The following is a 17,977-nucleotide window of genomic DNA, read 5'->3' as shown; positions in this document are numbered from 1 at the left end:
AAACATAATAATTCATATTTTTATAATGACAAAATATTTTAAACCTTTCTTTGGTTTAAGAAGTCAGAATAATATGAAATACATTTTTGAAAAATTTTCCATGAAATAAAGTATGGTGATTTGTTTGCTAATTTTATTTTTAGGTTTCTGAGCTTAAAGTGGTAAATTCTTGTGCCTTTTGAGAAATTTGGCTCTTCAGAAAGTATTAATCCTAGGGAAAATCAGATAGCTTTTTATTATGTGTGTGTGTGTGTGTGTATGTATCTATATATATATATGTGCGTGTGTATTTATGTATTTATTACTGTAAGTGATCTGGGCTTGGGGAAAATCATTTATAAAACATATAAAGTGTTATAACTTTTTAATAGCTTATAAAGTGAATTATATGTACCATGGAGCTTGATATTATAAAATATTAACATCTCTAGACTAAGATAACCCCTGTATTTGAACACTTTATTTGGAATCCTTTCATAAGCAGTAATGCTCTAATGTGCTGTATGGATCTATTTTTAATTACCTTTATCAGCTAGCAATCAGAAAGCTGTTTGGGAACCTAGATTTTAAAATGACAACAACCAAATCAAACCTAAAAAATTCAATTTTTTTTCTGTTTTTTTAAGTGATTTTTATCAAGACTGGGCAAACTGGAATGTTTAAGCTGTATAATATCCACCATGATTTTTTTTTTCTTTTTCGAGTACTTTGGGAACTTGATAAAATCTTAAAATACTCTCATAAACATAAGTATAGCAATAATGGGAACCTTAGAATTTTCACTTTAATTCATTTGTATGTTTATGTCATGCAGAAACATTGTTTCCATATTTCAAATTAAGAAATTACACCTGAAATCACTGAAGAATTAATAACACCCTTTCAGTCATAAGCATCCTCAACATTGTCAACCCAAACTAAAGATGCCGTTAATTCTTAAGTTATCCTCTAGCCTCCTTTCTTCCCTCCCCTTCACACATAATGATGTTTTTTAGTTTTCAGTGTAGAAGTCTTGCACTTCTTTTGCTAAATGTGTTCTTAAGCATTTCATTTTTTATGCTATTGTTGTAAATGGAATTGTTTTCATTTAAATTTTGGATTGTTTCATTGCTAGTGCATAAAGGCAGATTGATTTTTATATATTGACTGAGTATACCAAACCCTTGCTAAACTTACCAGCTCTTCATTCTAACGGCTTCTTTCTTGTTGCTTTAGGATCTTATATGTGAAAGAGAATTTCAAGTGCAAATAGAGCTAGTTTTACTTCTTTCCTTCTAATCGAGATTACTTTTATTTCTTTTTATAAAGTAATCTGCCTGCCCACACTTTGCTTTAGAAGCATTAATATATACAGCACATACTTCTGTCATCATATCTGTAACACTCAATGACACTACTTAAACATCTTATTTATCTTAGCAATCCAAGTTGCCTGACATATTACGGACATTCAATAAATACCCGTTATATGATTGAATGAATCTCTAGTGTTTCACTGTTGCATGATGGAAAACATAAAGTGCATTTTGTCTTTTACAGTATACGTCAAATACAGACAAGTAACAAATTGGCAATTTTGAAATTTTAAGCTATCCAGTATTGTGCAATCTAATTATGAAATTTGCCACTACTTTAGGCTTAATAGAAAGTTTTAAAACTAGTTCTTTCCCCACAATTTTAATATATTACCAATAAAATGAAGGTCTTATAATTTGAACTCATTTTAAATCCAGGGAGAGAACGAACAGTTCTGCAAACCCAAGGTGTCATGCACAGCATCAGGACACACCTCACAATTCAGTGAAGGTGACAGGGCACAGTTGTCTCTCTTCACAGAGCAGAAGTACGAACCGTATATGGGGGAGCAGCTCCCCCTTGGTCCTCAGTCCCCACGGGGTGCCAGCGATGCCTCCTGCACAGATAGGCTGTCCTGGCCAGAGCTGGGAAAACCAGAAGCGCTCCTTCAGAGGATTATATAATTTGCTTTAACCTTAACAAAATGTCACCTTAACGATCCAAGCTTTACCTTTAGCAAGTCCTCTCTTCATATACTCATTAATCACTAAAAGAATAACTGAAGATTGGAAAAACTTGTTATGACATGGACATCTCTCAATTAATCACCATGCCATCATATGATTAACACATCCTAGAAACACATTTTAAACATGTTAAAATTTGACTTTTCAATCAGAAAGCAGCAAGGCTACAAAAGTGGATCAAAAGATTCATCAAGGATGGAAAAATATGTTTGTTCGCAATATACAAGAACATATTATGTATCTATATGCTGTAATTGAATTAAAGTCATAGAAGTGTCTTGATTCTAGCAAATGTGGCTGTCATCTGAATGTAAAATAAACACTAAGAAAGGAATGCTGCAATTTAGAGCAAGAATTCAGGAAATAACCCTTGGACTTTAAAACTCGAGGATCTAGAATGTATTCAATAAAAAGCCTGCAGAAAGACCCCTTTTCACATTCCGGTTTTTAAGTGGTTAAAGCTTACTTAGACAGAAACTACCTGGAACTCCCTGCTCTGGTCTTTGTAAACAGCCGTCATAATCTTTTACTCCAAAAGTCTCAGCTGGTTTTAATATGATGTATTATTTTTAAACATTCTGCGTTATACAATGTTGGTTTCTATACTGTCTTACATCCCAATCCCCTCTAGAGTATGAAACCATTGAGCACAATTACCATTGTCTTCTTTTTTCATTTTTAATTGACAAATGCTAATTGCAACTATTTATGGGATACAACGTGATGTTTTGGTACATGTATACACTGTGGAATGATCAAATAAGGCTAATTAACATATCCATCACATCACATACTTATTTATTTGTGGCAAGAACATTTAAAATCCACTGTTTTAGCATTTAGAAATTATACACCATTACCTATAATTACTCTGCTGTGCAAGAGATGATTCCTCCTGTCTAACTGAAACTTTGAACCTTTTAACCAACATTTCCTCTTTCCCCGCCCACCATCTTCACCCCAGCTTCTGGTAGTCACCATGCTACTCACTACTTCTATGAGTTCAACTTTTTTAGCTCCCATAAACACTGAGACATGACAGCTACTTCAAAGTATATATTCTGTTTTATTACAACAGACCCACACTTCCATTTCAAGCTTCTTCTTCTTCTGAAATCTAATGAGACATAATGCACTTACAAAATTAATTTCAATAATTTTAGGGGTACAATGCTTTTTGTTACATGGATGAATGATATAGTAGTGGAGTGTGGGCTGTTAGTGCACTCACCACCCAAATAGTGTACATTTACTATCCAATAGGTAGTTTTTCACTCTTCACCCCCTTCCAGCCTCTCCACTTCTGAGTCTCAAGTGTCCATTATACCACTCTATATGCTTTTGTGTACGCATAGCTTAGCTCTCACTTACAAGTGAGAACATGTATACATCTCATAATTTGTTGAGAAAATTACATGTCAAGAAATGAATCCCCTCAGTTTTCTTATATAACTTGCGTAAATATATCTATGTACTCTCAGAACCTTCCTTATGTCATCACCTTATTTCATCTGTCATTGTACATCTTGAGTTCTGAATCTTACATAATACTGATTTCTTCCACATACATGACATACCTGCATCATTTCCCACACTAGAAAGTTCAAAATAGGCCGGGTGCAATGGCTCACGCCTGTAATCCCAGCACTTTGGAAGGTTGAGGTGGGTGGATCACCTGAGGTCAGGAGTTTGAGACTAAAAATACAAAAATTAGCTGGGTGTGGTGGCAGGCACCTGTAATACCAGCTTCTCGGGAGGCTGAGGCAGGAGAATCACTTGAGCCTGGGAGGCAGAGGTTGCAGTGAGCCGAGATCGCACCATTGCACTCCAGCTTAGGCAACAGAGTGAGACTCCATTTCAAAAAAGAAAGAAGGAAGGAAGGAAGGAAGAAAGGAAAGAGAGAGAGAGAAAGAAGGAAAGAAAGAAAGAAAGAAAGAAAGAAAGAAAGAAAGAAAGAAAGAAAGAAAGAAAGAAAGAAAGAAAGAAAAAGGAAAGAGAGAGAGAGAGGGAGGGAGGGAAAGAGAGAGAGGAAGGAAGGAAGGAAGGAAAGAAGGAAGGAAGGAGTCAAAATAAATGGAAGAAACTTTTTCACCAGGACTCCTCTTCAAACTGCTGTCTGATCTTTCATTTTTCCCTCAAAGAATTCCAAAGAAGAATGTATTCACTGACTCCACTTAGTAGTCTTATACTCCTCAATCCCCTCAATCTAGTACAACTCAACTTCTCCTCTTAAGATTCTATAAACATGATTAATACAGAGATCACACGTGAATTCTTAATAGCTAAATCCAAGGTATTTTTTTTTTCAGTCATTTTCTTCTTTGCCACCTTGGATTTTGTCTTTTGGGTGCTTTCCTCTTTTGAGACATTCTCTACTTCCTTAGTTCTTTATTTTAATAGACAACATAGAGTTGGGTCTTACTTAACCTCTCTGACATTCTCTGTCTTTTAATTGGTCGATTTAGACCATTCACATTTAAAGTGATATTAGCATTTTGTATTAATATCTAATATCTTTATAACTGTTTCCTATTCATTGCATTTATACTTTGTTTCTCTTCCCGACCCCTAACCCCAACCCACCTCCATCTTTATTTTACCTTCTCTAATTTTAATTAAATATTATTAAAGATTCCATTTAATCTAATGTCTTAGAATATCATTTATATTTCTTTTTTATCATTGGTTTTAGTGATGCCTTTGAATTCATTGCTGTGCTTTTATTTGCGTATTTGCATTAACTTATATCAAGACAATAAATACAGAACTGAAATTAGATCAGAGTCTTACACTGGTGGACACTTCTTTCTTATGTATTCCTTTCCTCCAAAACAAAAGGCAGAATGCCATATTGCCCATTGACAACATATGAAAGACAATCCTTCAGCATTTTATTTTACTTTGGAAATGTTAAAAAAGAACCTCTTGATTTTATTGGTACAGTGTACATACAAAAAATTAATAGAAGAAAAAGAAAACTCCAGAGTATATCATAAATTCAGTTATCTAAACACACAACACATATCAGTTATTCCCATAATATAAATACTTTAACATGTAAAATTATTTTCACTAAGAAGCATACAGCTCATTCCTCCTCTCAACATGAAGCCACTTTATATTATCTACTCTATTTTAAGGTGCTTATTTCTATTGACTGGAATTTATTTTGTTTTCATAAACATTATTTTAGAATAGTTTGATTTATCAAAAAGTTTTTAATATAGTATAGAAAGTACCATACAGCCCACACACAGTTTACCTTATTATTAGCATAATATATTGTTATGATTAATTTGTCACAAATTAATGAATATTAATACATTACTACTAACTATAGCTCATGTTTTATTCAGATTTTCTAAGTTTTCCCCTAATATTATTTTCTTTTTTTTTTTTTTTTTTGTCTTGCTCTGTTGCCCAGGTTGGAGTGCAGTGGTGAAATCTCAGCTCACTGCAACTTCTGCCTGCTGGGTTCAAGCAATTCTTCAGCCTTAGCCTCCCGGGTAGCTGGTATTACAGGCGCTTACCACCACGCCCGGCTAATTTTTGTATTTTTAGTAGAGACGGGGTTTCACCATGTTAGCCAGGATGGTCTCGATCTCCTGACCTTGTGATCCGCCCACCTCGGCCTCCCAAAGTGCTGGGATTACAGGCGTGAGCCACTGCACCCAGCCCCCCTAATATTATTTTCTAATCCAGGATTCCATACAAAATATTGTCTTAAACTTAGTCAACATGTTTCTTTAGGGTACTCCTCAGGCTCCTTAGTTTTTCAGGCTTTCCTTGTTTTTAATGAGTTTGAACAGTCTTGAGTACAGGTGAAATATTTTCTAGACTATCCCTTCATTGGCATTTGTCTATGTTTCACACAGTCAGACAGGGGCTATGGGTCTCAGGGAGAATGATCACAGAGGTAAAGGGTCATTCTAATTACATCATGTCAGGGAACAAACAAAATGAATTGCCACTGTTCATGTAGACCTTGATTACCTGGCTTAAGGGAGAGTTTTTTAGGTTTCTGACTGTAAAATCACTATAAAGTTCCCCTTTCCGTGCTGTATGCATTCTAATCAAATAACTATGTGCAGCCCATACTTAATGAAGAGGGACTTAGGGTCCACCACTTTGAGGGCAGAGTATCTAAATACATTGAATTCTACTTGACAGATACATCTGGTCTTCTTCATTAATTAACTAATTAATTATACAAATGCATACACACACACACACACACACACACACACACACACACACAGAGGCATGTATTTTATATATTGGGTTTCAACCCAATACATATATTTTATACTATGGGTAATAATCTGATATTGTGTTATTTATTTTTGTTCAAATAGTTTCAGCTTTGGCCATGTGGAAGCTCAGTTGGCCCCTATGCTCATTGGCGTACCACAGTTAAGTGTGTGTGTGTGTGTGTGTGTGTGTGTGTTCTGTACTTTCTTACTTTCTGGAACCTCAAAATACTACAGATTCATTTTATGTATTTCCTGATGCAGTATTAGAATCAGTCATTTCAACAAGTAGCTGTGGCTCCTTTAATTGCTGAATGCTGTTAGAAACAAAGGTTGGAGTCCTAGATACCAGCGCTACTCATGTGACAAAGCAAGGAGATACATATAGAGAGAAAGTACCATATATATACGTATGCTGCCTGTGTGTGTAAACTTATCTGTAAATATTAGTTATGTGTAAATCTGTGTTTATATCAAAGTAGAGATGAGTTCACACTGACGTTTTCTCCCTTGCCAGTCAGTAACCTCTCACTCCAGAAGTGAGAGACCTGGCTACCACCACACCCAACCATCACATAATCATTCAAATCCACTATACATGTGTAGTGGTTTTAGAATTGTTAACCCCACAGAAAACAAGTTTATCAGCTACAGTACAATACAATATCAGCCTCAGTACATTTCCTTGTACTTTTAATCTTACAGGCTCCATTTATTTGCAAAGTCACTTAGGTCAGCACATTTCCCCCATTTCTTTTATTGAGGTTGTTTCATATATTTGTAATACAGTTAGATCCTTTTATCACATTTTGCATTTCATTCTAGGATCCCATTACCTCTTAACTTTTTTAAATTTTACATACATTAAGATTTGCTCTTGTGCTGTAAATTATATGGGAATTGAAAAATGCACAATGACATGCATTCACCATTATAGTATCATACAGAATAGTATCACCATGATAAAAAAAATTCTCTGTGCCTTGCCTATTCAAACACCCTCTTCCATAAACCCTAGGAGTCACTGATCTGTTCACCTTTTCCAGAATTTCAAATAAATGAAATAATACAGTACCTAGTCTTTTCAGAGTGGTTTGTTTCATGTAGCATATATAACTCATGTTTTTGCATGGCTTAATAGCTTATTTCTTTTCAATGCTGAATGATATTCTATTATGGAACACCACAATTTGTTTATTTATTCATCTCTTGAAGAGCATCTCAGTTGCTTCCAGCTTTATTATGAATAAAGCTTCTATAAATACTCACGTGCCAGTATTTTTGTGGGCATTAGTTTTAAAATAACTTGAGTAGATACCTAGAATGCAATGGCGTGATTGCATAAGATTATATTTAGCTTTGTAAGAAACTGCCAAAATGTCTTGCAAAGTTAGTGCATCACTTGGAATTCCTATTAATAATAAATGAGAGCTCCTGTTGCTCTGCATATTTCTCAACAACATCAGATTTGAAGGATTTTAAACTTTCTCATAAGTCTGCGTGGTATCTTGTTTTTAATTTGCATTTTCAGAATGACAAACAATGTTGCACATCTTTTCTCCTGCTTAGTCATCATCTGTATTCTTGGGTGACGGGCCTTTACAAAGTTTTTGCCCATTTTTAATTGGATTGTTTCTGTATTGTTCAGTTTTTAGAGTTTTTTAAATATTTTGTGTGCAAACCTTTAATAAGATTTATCTTTTTGCTTGCATTGGGCTTCATATGTTCTTTTTTCCTTTAATTTTCTAAGGTGGAAGCTAAGGTGTTATATTTTAGATCATCTTTAAATAGAAATGTTCAAATTTCTCTCTGAGCACTGCTTTTGTTGCCTCCCATGTACTCTAATGTTTTATTTTAATTTTTATTAAGTTCATAATAGTGTTTTAAATATATCTTTAGATTTCCTTAGATTATGTGTTATTTAGAAGTCTTTAGTTTAATTTCCAAATATTTGGTGGATTTTCCAATTATCTTAATGTTATTGTTTTTAATTTTCATATTTTGTTGTCTTAGAACACACTTTGTATGAATTCTGCTCTTTTAAATTTGTTAAAGTGACTCATTAAAACAAAAAGAACAATATAACATGTAAGCTCTGGGGTGAACACTAAAAGTTTAAAAGCAATGCATACCTAAAAAGCCAACAGATGGGAAAATATAATAATAATAAAAAAAGAAAGTATATACTTTATCAACCCAATAATAGGCAAGTAAGGAGAAAAAAGAAAAAGGAGAAAAACAATACAAATGGAAAACTATTAAGACTTTAAATTTCCCTGAGGAATCGCCACACTGACTTCCACAAGGGTTGAACTTGTTTACAGTCCCACCAACAGTGTAAAAGTGTTCCTATTTCTCCACATCCTCTCCAGCACCTGTTGTTTCCTGACTTTTTAATGATTGCCATTCTAACTGGTGTGAGATGGTATCTCATTGTGGTTTTGATTTGCATAAACCTAAAGTATAATAATAATAATAATAATAATAATAATAATAATAAAAGAAAAAAATAAAAATAAATAAAAATAAAAATAAAAAATAAAAAAGACTTTAAATTTAAGCCAAATATGTTAGTAATTGTATTGAGTCTTATTGGACTGAATACTCAACAAAAATACAATAATGTCAGGATAGATAAAAATAAAATTAAAATAGGACACATACCCCTCAAAGAAAGCCTTGTATTCTATTTCCCAGAGACATATCATAAATAAAGGACATGGTAAGTTTGAAATAATAGAATAAAATAAGATGTACCTTAAAAATTAATTAATTGAAACTAACTATGCTAATATCATACAAAATGCAATTTGATTACAAATATTACTAAAGACAGAGGGACATTACATAATGACAAAAGTCAGTATAACAAGAAGACCTGTATTTTCCTCATTTCTAATGCATGTAATAACACCACCTCAAAACTCTATTAAGTAACATCTAACAGTACAAAAGAAGAAACAGATAAGTCTGTAGCACACTTGGGGATTTTAGTAAACCTCAAATGATGCAATGGACGAAACAATCAGTGTGAGTATAGAGGACTTTAACATGATTGACAAACCTACAGAATGTGTTTATTTGGTAAAAATTTATTGCTCTGTGTACTTAAGATTTGTAATTTTGCACATACGGTTAGATATTAATTATTCAGTTGCATTGTAGAGAATCAGTGATCACCTGGCCAGGGATAGGATGCAATGGCATACAAATGAGGACAGGTTCAGATGCCACGGCCTTAAATTTGGTTAGAGATGATGGTAGTAGCTCAAGTTAAGGAATGATAGCAAAAGTGAATGGATTAAGAGAAATATCGAGTACTTAGTGATGATTAATGATATGTTTGTGATGAGAAAATCAAAGAAATATCAGTGTATTTTTTAGTAGATGAGTTTTTTTAATGAAATTAAAAAATCATTTTAGTTTGCATCATTGAATTGGATATGAGTTTGGGTGTAGAATGTGGGAGGTTAAAAAGGACTCATCTATGACTTTCACTTCTGGAATTGTGTTGGGTGGATATGTGCAAAACACAGGGGGAAAATGCACTTATTTGCATATCTGTGTCTACTTGCCTTACATAAAACTCCTTGAATAGAGGACTATTACAGACTATTAGCATCTGTCTTCACTGGTTTGAAGTTCAGGTGCCTAATCACTGTGATGGTAAATGTATGATGGTTGAATGATTCTTGATTTGCTACCTATGTTAGTCCATTTTGCTTGTTATAAAGGAATACCTGAGACCGGGTAATTTATAAAGAAAAGAGGTTTATTTGACTCATGGTTTTGTGCGCTGTACAAGCAGGGCACAGCATCTGCTCAGCTTCTAGTGAGGCCTTGGGAAGCTTCCAATTATAGTGGAAGGCTAAGGGGGAACAGGTGTGTCACATGGCTAGAGAGGAAGCTCAAGAGAGGAAGCGATGCTGGGCTACTTTACACAAGCACTCCTCACATGAACTGAGAGTGAGAACTCACTCATCACTGTGAGGAGGGCACCAAGCCAGTCATGAGGGACTTCCCCCCATGACCCAGACACCTCCCACCAGTCCCACTTCCAACACTGGAGATCACATTTCAACATGAGATTAGGAAGGGACAAATATCCAAACCATATCACTACCCCATTTCCTGGATGTTGGCACTCTGGGGAGCAAAGAAACAACTAAGTCTCAGCAGCTTGTCTTATACTCTTTCCTCAGAAATTTTAGAATGAACATCGCAGTTGGGTCTATTTCTGAAAGCAATCTTCGGTTGACTCACATGTTTTAGCTGTTTAAAGATTGGAGGAGCTCTCTTTACATAACCCTATTAATAAAGTGTTGTATCACAGGAGGGGAAAAAAACCCTAAATGTATGATTCTGGAGGTCATATAATACATCCGTTATGTAATCAGTGTCACATTTAAGGGAGCAAATAAGAGAGGAAAATACTTGTCTGGATCACATCATCCGGGAAGCCTATAGATCCTGGCATTTGCAAATAAAAAAATCAAAATAACCATCATGTCTTTTATTACCCTTGTAGTTATTTAAATAACCATTATTTCTTATCATTAGATTCCATATTTGAAGGTTGCTCATTTTTCATTGCTTATATACATCTGCTTCACTTAACTTTAGCCATTAGTTATCTAATCACTGCCAGGCACTTATGCCAGTAATTCTAGCACTTTGGGAGGCCGAGGCAGGCAGATCACTTGAGGTCAGGAGTTCAAAACCAGCCTGGCCAACATGGTGAAACCCCATCTCTACTAAAAATACAAAAAAAAAAAAAGATTAGCCGTGCATGGTGGCAGATGTCTGTAATCCCATCTACTTCGGAGGCTGAGGCAGGAGAATCGCTTAAACCCAGGAGGCAGAGGATGCAGCGAGCCAAAATCCAAGATTGCATCACTGCACTCCAGCCTGGGTGACAGAGCAAGACTTCATCTCAAAAAAAAAAAAAAAAAAAAACCACAAACAAATTATCTAACCACTGTCCTATATTTTATACATATAAATTTAAGGGGTACAAGTGCAGTCTTAACTGTTGTACTTTAATATCATTTTAAAGATGATCAGATTAAAAAATTAATAAACTTACTGCTTTAAATTATAATACACTATGTGGAAAGTGAGCCTTATGTCCAGATAACATTTATAAATGCTATAATAATATTGCTTCAAAATATACGCTATACTAAGAAAATAAACTTATTATATAGACATTGAGCCTTGATAAATTGAATTTACAATATAATTATTTTGTTATTATGTGGAACTTTTTCTCTTATACCAATTTACCAATGGAAGAACACTTAAAACACTGCTGGAAGAGAAGGAAATAATTGTTACTATAATCTTTTATTTTACTGAGAAACCAACCAAAAACTGCATTGAGTGCCCAGCTCAAAATTGCATACGAAAGTATAAAAATATCACCATAAGAGTATGATATATCTTAATTTTAAGAACCTTGTTTATAACTATAAAAAGAGAAAATAAGTAAATGTAATGAAAGTTAGTGTTAATTAAATGTCATTAACAAAAGCAACAAAAGGAGATTCAGAATAATCACATTTTGGATAATTGACATGAGAAGGTATGAGATCTGATGGTATCTTATGAAATATGTAGATTAATAGTATTAATACCCTAAAATACTCATTTGTGTTGTGCTTCTATTTATTTTTTCTCAGACAGGGCTCACCAGATAGCCTCAGAATAAACTTTGAGATAGGTACAATTATCAAGAAGCAAAGTCTCATTTTCCATAGAAGATGTAAGTTGGTATTTAATGTGTTAATTATTTCCTTTAAATTAGACATACAGAAAAAATCAAAGCACATTTACATGAAATTAGAAAAATGGATTTTATGCCTAAGGAATATATAAAATACATAAAAACTTCCTTATGAGCTGACTGGCAGTTTCTTCATGAAGAATTATAATTGTTATAACTTATGTTTTAAGGATCAACATTTAATTTTGCTTAAAATTGAATATTTACACTAACTAATAGGATATGTTTTCTAGTGATTACTCTATAGCATAAAAGTCTCACATATAATTAATATTTGAGCTGTGATTATGTTTTTATATCTACCAATTTATCCAACAAATGATTTAATGAATCTTTAGTGTGCCAGGCACTAAACCATTCAGATTAATAAGTATGACAAAAATGAAAACAAATTTTTACTAGACATACATGCAAGATCTTAAGAACATCAAATACTCTTAACTATAATAACAGTATTTTTCCACAGTACTTAAATAGTTGTTCATAAACTACCCTCTGTGTGTCCCAACATTTAGCTTTTATTAGATTTTACATTCCCATTAAATTTAAATTTAAGGATGTTTCATTCATGATAAACCACTTCATGTGCAATTAGAAACTAGGCGGACAGAATTGGGCACGTGTCAAGTATAACACTGTAGTCATTAAAGAGATCCTACCACAGATGCTCATGCCAGGCTTACCTTAGATGAAGACTATACTTCTGCATTTGAGACAACATTGATTCATGGACAAATCGTTTAATGTGATTGGTAATAAAATAAGAATTCCTAGAGCCAATAAAATGCTTAAGATAATAATGATGAACTTAGGGTTTAAAACATAAACAAAAGTGGCATAACAAAAATATATTTTTCTTGAAGCATATTGCAAAATACTGTATTGCAAATACATTATTATTAAAATTTAGAGGCAATAATTGGCATTTTCGAAGGGCCTAAGAATTTTTAAAACATGTTTACTGCTTTATATAATAATGAAATTAATATATCTCATTGTAAGGCAAATTTGAAAACTATAAAAAATGTAAACTATAGGAAAGATATACAGAAGAAATTTTAAAATTGAAATCCCAGCATCCAGAGTTCACCAGAGTGATATACATAACTATATTTTTATCTCAAACTGAAATCATAGAACAGATTAAATTTTTAATACACAGAATTTTAGAACTGTTTTAGAGTTACGAAAAAACTATACCGGGACGTCCTGTTGTGGGGTGGGGGGTGGGGAGGGATAGCATTAGGAGATATACCTAATGTTAAATGACGAGTTAATGGGTGCAGCACACCAACATGGCACACGTATACATATGTAACAGAACTGCACGTTGTTCACATGTACCCTTAAACTTAAAGTATAATAAAAAAAGAAAAGAATTATAGATAGTACAGAGTTCCCCTACATCCTACACTCAGTTTTCTCTACTATTAACATCTTGCATTACTATGACACATTTGTTTTAATTAATGAACAAATGATGGTACTTTATTGTTAACTAATTAACTAAAGCCTATACCTTATAGAAATGTCCTTAGTTTTTAAAGGATGTCCTTTTTCTGTGCCAGGATCCCATCTAGGTTACTACATTGTAATTTGTTGCCATATCTTCCCAGGCTCCTCTTGGCTGTGTCAGTTTCTCATTTTTTGTTTTGTTTTGTTTTGTTTTTAAGAACCTTGACATTTTTGAGGAGCCTTGGTGAGATATTTTACAAGGTGTTCTGTTAAAACTTCTCTAATATTTTTGTTTTAAGAAGACTGGTATTATAGGGTATTGGGAGGAAGGCCCAGAGATAATTGCTCGTTCCATCTTATCCTCTCAAGAGTGCATGCTATCAACATGATGTGTAGCTGGTGGTATTGACCAAGGTCACTTAACTGAGGTAGTGTTTGTCATGTTTCTCCACAGGAAAGGTACTCTTTATTCCCCTTTCCATATTGTAGGTTTTAGAAGAAGTGCCTATGCACACAGTCCACACCTGCAGAGAATGCAGAGTTACAGTTTTCCATTGTGAGGGCAGAATTCAGAACGTCTATGTAAATCACTTGGAATATTTCTATATTGGGAGATTTGTCCTATCTATCTATCTATCTATCTATCTATCTATCTATCTATCTACCTATCTATCTATCTGTATCTGTATGTGCTCATGGATATTTATTTTATACTTTGGGCTATAATTTAATACTATTGTATTGTTTTGTTTTTTTTTTTGCTCAAATATTTCTTGGTTTGGCCATTATGAGCTCATTTCAGGGGGCCGGTGTGCTCCTTTGACATACCCCCATCAAGGTGTGTGTGCGTGTGGATGCGCATGTGTGTGTGTTGAGCACTTTCTTCCTTTCTGAGACAAGATGTCTAGGCCTATCTTTTATACTCCCTTCCCCAGTCCTAGAGTCAGTTGGTACTGCTATTGGAGAAAGATATTAGTATTGGCTGTTTCTTGTCAGTAGGGTACCAGATTTATTTTTGCATTCAGCTTTTTTTTTTAAAAAAATTATATAATAAGAATTTTCTTGTTAAGTTTTAAGTTTGCTTTTGGAATTGCTTTAAAATGCAGTAGTCCATTGTACATTTTGTTGAAAAATGATTATTTAAACAAGAGGCAATACTAACAATATAAATATGTTTGCAATTTTCCCTGTTCCTAATAACATAGCACACCTCTTTTTCTGCAAAATGAAGCTAGCTTTTATTTTAATAAAACAAATGCATTTTGTTTAATACCTACTTCTCATAGTTTATATATTTGTTAGTAAATAAGTAAAATATGTATAAAATAATAATAGTCCAGATGAGATTATTAAATTGGATAGAAAATGTACTTGCAGGATTTAACAACAATAACATAATAGAGCTAGAACAAATTTTCATTTTTAATTTTTGTGGGTACATGGTAGGTGTACCTGAGATGTTTTGATACCGGCATGCAATGTGAAATAATCACATCATGGACAATTGGGTATTCATCCCATCAAGCATTTATCCTTTGTATTGTAATCCATCCAATTATTCTCTTTTAGTTTTTTATAAATGTACAATTAAATTATGTTAACTATAATCACTCTGTTGTGTTATCAAATAGTAGTTCTCATTAATTCCTTCTAATTATTTTTCGTGCCCATTAACCATTCCCACCTCCCCTCTCTACCTCCTCCACCCCCACTGCCCTTCCTAGCCTCTGGAAACCTTCCTTCTACTCTCTATTTCCATGAGTTTAATTGTTTTGATTTTTAGATCCCACAAATATGTGAGAACATGTGATGTTTCTCTGTTTATACCTCATTTAACTTAAAATAATCATCTCCAATTCCATCCATATTGTTGCAAATGACAGGATCTCATTCTTCTTTATGGCTGAATAGTACTCCATTGTGTATAAGCACCACATTTATTTTCATCCATTCATCTGCTGATAGACACTTAGGTGGCTTCTGAATCTTGGTTATTGTGAACAGTGCTGAAACAAACACAGGAGTGCAAATCTCTCTTCAATATACTGATTTCTTTTGTTTGGGTAGATACCCAGCAATGGGATTACTGGATCATATAGTAGCTCCATTTTTAGTTTTTTGAGGAACCTCCAAACTGTTCTCCATGATTGTACTAATTTACATTCCCACCAACACTGTACAGGGGTTCCCTTTTCTCCACGTCCTTGCCAGCATTTGTTATTACCTGTCTTTTGGATATAATCCATTTTAACTTGGGTGAGGTGATATTTCATGGAAGGTTTTTTTAGGGTTTTGTTTTTGTTTTTTATTTTTGTTTTTGTTGTTGGAGACAGGGTCTTGCTGTGCCATCCAGGCTGGAGTGCAGGGGTGTGATAACAGCTGATTGCAGCCTCGACCTCCTGTGCTCAATTGATCCTCCTACCTCAGCCTCCAGAGTAGCTGGGAATATAGGTGCATGCCACCACACCCAACTAATTTTTTTGTGTGCTTTTTGCAGAGATGAGGTTTCACCATGTTGTCCCGAGCTCAAGTGGTCCACCAGCCTCAGCCTCCAAAAGTGCTAGGAATACAGGCATGAGCCACCACACTTGTCATCATTGAAGTTTTGATTTGCATTTCTCTGATGATCAGTGATGTTGAGCACATTGTCACATGTCTGTTTGCCATCTTTATGTCTTTTTTTTTTTTTGACAGGGTCTCACTCTGTTGCTGGAGTGCAGTGGCATGATCTCAGTTCACTGCAACCTCTGCCTCCAGGGTTCAAGCGATTCTTCTGCCTCAGCCTCCCGAGTAGCTGAGACTACAGGCATGCGCCACCATGCCCAGCTCATTTTTGTATTTTTAGTAGAGATGGGGTTTCACTTGTCTTTTGAAAAATATCTATTCAGATCTTTTGCCATTTTTAAATGGGATTAATAGACTTTTTCCTATTGAACTGTTTGAGTTCTTTACATATTCTAGTTATTAATCGCTTGTCAGATGGCTAGTTTGCAAATATTTTCTTGTATTCTGTGGCTTATCTTTTCACTTTGCTGTTCCCTTTGCTGTACAGAAGCTTTAACTTGACATTATCCTATTTGTCCATTTTTGCTTTGGTTGCCTGTGCTTGTAGGGTATTACTCAAAACATTTTTGCCCAGACCAGTGACCTGGAAAGTTTCACCAATGTTTTCTTGTAGTAGTTTCATAGTTTGAAGTCTTAGATTTAAGTCTTTAATCTACTTTGATTTGATCTTGTATATGATGAGAGAAAGAGCTCTAGTTTCATACCTCTGCATATAGATGTCCAGTTTTCCCAGCACCATTTATTGAAGAGACTGTCTTTTCCTCAGTGCATGTTCTTGGCGCTTTTGTCAAAAATGAGTTTGCTGTAGGTGTGTGGATTTGTTTGGGGGTTCTCTATTCTGTTCCATTCATCTATGTGTCTGTTTTTATGCCAGTACCATGCTGCTTTGGTTACTGTATCTCAGCAGTATATTTTGAAGTCAGGTAATGTGATTCCTCCAGTTTTGTTCTTTTTGTTTTGGATACTTTTGGCTATTCTGTGTCTTTTGTGGTTTCACATAAATTTGAGGATTGTTTTTTCTGTTTCTGTGAAGTATGTCATTGGTATTTTCATAGGAATTACATTTAATCTGTAGATTGCTTCAGGTGTTATAGATATTTTAACAATATTGATTCTTCCAATCCATGAACATGCCTCCATTTTTGTGTGTCCTCTTCAATTTCTTTCATCAATGTCTTATAATTTTCATGATAGAGAACTTTCACTTCTTTGGTTAAGTTAATTCTTAGGTATTTACCTTTATATATGGCTACTGTAAATGGGATTACTTTTCTGAGTTCTTTATCACATTGCTCACTGTTGGCTTATAGAAATGCTACAATTTTTGTATGTTAATATTGTATCCTGCAACTTTACTTAATTTATTTATCAGTTCTAATAGTTTTCTTGTTGAGTCTTTAGGTTTTTTCAAATATAAGATCATATCATCAGCAAACAAGGATAATTGACATCTTCCTTTCCAATTTGGATGCTTTTTATATATTTATCTTGTCTGATTGCTCTAGCTCAGACTTCCAGTACTATGTTTAATAACAGTGGTGACAGTGGGCATCCTTGTCATGTTCCAGATTTTAGAGGAAAGGCTTTCAATTTCTCCTCATTATGTATGATACTAGCTGTGGGTCTGTCATATATAGCTTTCATTATGTTTAGATATGTTCTGTATATACCCAGTTGTTTAGGGTTTTTATCATTAAGAGATGTTGATTTGTATCACATGCTTTTTCAACATCAATTAAAATGATTATATGGTTGATGTCCTTCATTGTGTTCATATGATGTTGATTTGCATATGTTGAACCATCCTTGCATCCCAGGGATAAATCTCACTTGTTCATGAAGAATGCTCATTTTAACATATTGTTGAATTTGGGTTACTA

General features: G+C 34.1%; 1 long non-coding RNA gene across 1 annotated transcript in view; it reads right to left on the bottom strand.

Moving 5' to 3' along the window:
• The window catches only part of LOC134740109 (uncharacterized), a 35,078-nt gene extending 33,125 nt beyond the window's left edge, over positions 1–1,953 (bottom strand). Inside the window, exon 1 of the long non-coding RNA XR_010127344.1 lies at positions 1,790–1,953. This is a non-coding gene — a long non-coding RNA (uncharacterized LOC134740109). The remainder of the gene's footprint in view (positions 1–1,789) is intronic.
• Positions 1,954–17,977: the final 16,024 nt, after the last annotated feature.

Source organism: Pongo pygmaeus, chromosome 7 (assembly GCF_028885625.2).
Source record: "Pongo pygmaeus isolate AG05252 chromosome 7, NHGRI_mPonPyg2-v2.0_pri, whole genome shotgun sequence".
NCBI lineage: Eukaryota > Metazoa > Chordata > Mammalia > Primates > Hominidae > Pongo > Pongo pygmaeus.
Note: the sequence above shows the minus strand (reverse complement) of the source record. Positions and strands in the feature narration are given on the sequence as shown.